The sequence below is a fragment of the Alligator sinensis genome, unplaced genomic scaffold (assembly GCF_000455745.1).
Source record: "Alligator sinensis unplaced genomic scaffold, ASM45574v1 scaffold12_1, whole genome shotgun sequence".
In the NCBI taxonomy this organism is placed as follows: domain Eukaryota; kingdom Metazoa; phylum Chordata; order Crocodylia; family Alligatoridae; genus Alligator; species Alligator sinensis.
The window spans coordinates 292,587-294,972 of NW_005841973.1; positions in this window are offsets into that span (position 1 = coordinate 292,587).

Here is a 2,386-nt window from a genome sequence, read left to right on the forward strand (position 1 = left end):
GCCAGCGCACTCCCCTCCCCCCCGCCTGCACGCGTCATCTCGTCACTGATGACCGCTGTGCGGGGGGAAAGGGGAGGGGCGCACGCTGAGGTGGTGGCGTCACTGCCATGAGGGGTTACGCCGCGGCATCGCGTCACCTCCCCCTGCCACTGGGGCCAGAGGGTCACGCCCCACGCGGCAGCGTGACGTCATCACCCCAGGGCTGCTCAGAACCACAGTGTGAACCTCACACAACAGCATGACATCATCACTCCCAGGGCTGCTCAGAGCCACACAACAGTATGACATCATCATCCCCAGGGCTGCTCAGAGCCACACAACAGCATGACATCATCATCCCCAGGGCATCATGACATCACAGGCCCCGGGAGGCACGGGAGTATCGTTTGCAGCACTTTTCCACAGCAGGGACCTAGTGACATCACGGTGACACAAATTTTTGTGGGGCGTTTCCCAGATGTGTCCTGCTGGCCCCGCCCTTTACAGCTGATTGGCAGAGAGAACCCGGTGGGGGAGCTGGGGGCAGCCGCCATCTTGTCTGCTGCCCTTCATGCCACCCCGCCAGCCGGCCCCTCCCCTGGCTGCGAGGCCGGGCCAGGGGCCGCTGGCTCCCGCTGGGGAGTCAGCGTTTTATGTTTTAGTACGTTGTTGTGAGGGTGAATTTTGCAGGCAATCCCCGGTTGTGCGGTGTCTGCAAAGTCTGCAAAATTGCCAATGGAGCAGACCCCTACGCATCACCCGGTGCCTGGGGCGTGACATCGGCGTCCCCGGGGCTGCTCTGCATCGTGACATCCCTGCCCAGCGCCCGCCTTACCTTTGCTGCGCGTGCCCCAAGACTGCCGCGCACGGCGCTGCCTTCGCTTGAATCGTGGCGATGTCGTAGCTGACATGGTGACATCACAGATCCTGGCGCTCATTCATCTGCACGTCTGACCAGGGCAGGAGCCACCCTGCCTCTCCGGAGGGTGCTGGCCTGCCAGGCTGGGCAGGCTGTGGTGGCGCATTGCAAGAGGCTGTAACCAGGCTGCCCAGCTGGACTGACTCCTACTTCTTCCTCACGCTTGCCCGGCATCAGCTTTGCGGGTGGGTTTCCACTCACACTCCTCACCCCTCCTTCGGGGGGTCTCTGGGCTTTGGAGAGTGCTGGGAAAAGCCCCCTGCCCTCAACAGCCAACAGGGAGCAATTTGCTTTTGGCAGGAATAATGCCACAAGGAGCGCGGAGTGCCCCAAAGTCTTCCCTGTTTGCCTGCTGCTGCCATGGGGTGTTTCCAGGGGGATTTGCACTTCGCTGAGGCAATGCCCAGCTGTTCCCACCCCTCGTTCACAATCGTGGCTCCCCCTGCTCCTCCTCAGCATCGTCACCCCCATCTTTACTCATGGGGAAGTGAGGCCAAAACACCACGGCAAACCAGCCCCCTCCCTCTGGGGGTGTGAGTGCTCCCACATGGCTGCACCCAGGCAAGCTTTAAATTGCTAGCGAGGAGCAAGGGGTCTGCCTGGGCTGCCAGACCTGTCACAGCAACGAATCTGGCACAGCGAGTGAACGAATTTCCCCCCCAGCTCTTGGAGGGGATGTTACAATGAGGTTGTGCAGCTTAAGACGAGAGACAACAGGCAGAGACAGAAGCCATGTCCAGATGTTTGGTTTCTCCTGGGAGAGATGCTGCTCTCCCAGGAGAAACCACGCGTGCACCGCGGTTCAGGTTTTTTTTTCTCGCAGAGTAAAAATGGCTGCACTTGGAGACAAATATCTTGGAAACAACCAGGGTCATATCACTCCAAGGAAAATTTATTGTGGGAGAACGAACACCCATACCCGTTTAGAGAGAGAGATGTGGGAGAAGAAGGAAGGACTGACATTGTTGGTCACCTGGACAGACAGCGCTTCCAGCACCCCAGCAGCCCTGTTTTCCTGTAGCCCATAGTCCTCAAAGCAAAGGACAAGCCTAAGGCAGGATTTAATCTCATGGTATCTGGGGGCCTGACTCCTGATTTGGGAATGCTTTGGGTTGGTATTGCCTCAGGAAGGCCTGTTATCGATGGATGTGGAGGATGCTCAGCCCCTGGCAGGATGGGACTTTTGACTGTGGGCTGCCAGGGAGCCTGGTTGATCCCGTACTGTGCTCTTCCACGGTGCTATGTGATGCTCCCTAGAAATCATTTGCATGTCGCTTGCATTGCATAGCAAGGCCTCCCCACGTCCCGTAGCTTCAGGCAGCTTGGCTGGGCTAGGTCACTGGCTACGGGGGATTCCTGGCAGCTGTGGGGGAGCTTTGGAAACCACACCGCCAGGCTTAACATGCACCTAATGCTGCCAATGGGGAAATCAACAGCCCTGGACAGATGTTGTGCCTTTTCCAGGAGCTTTGCACAGGCCCCAGTCAG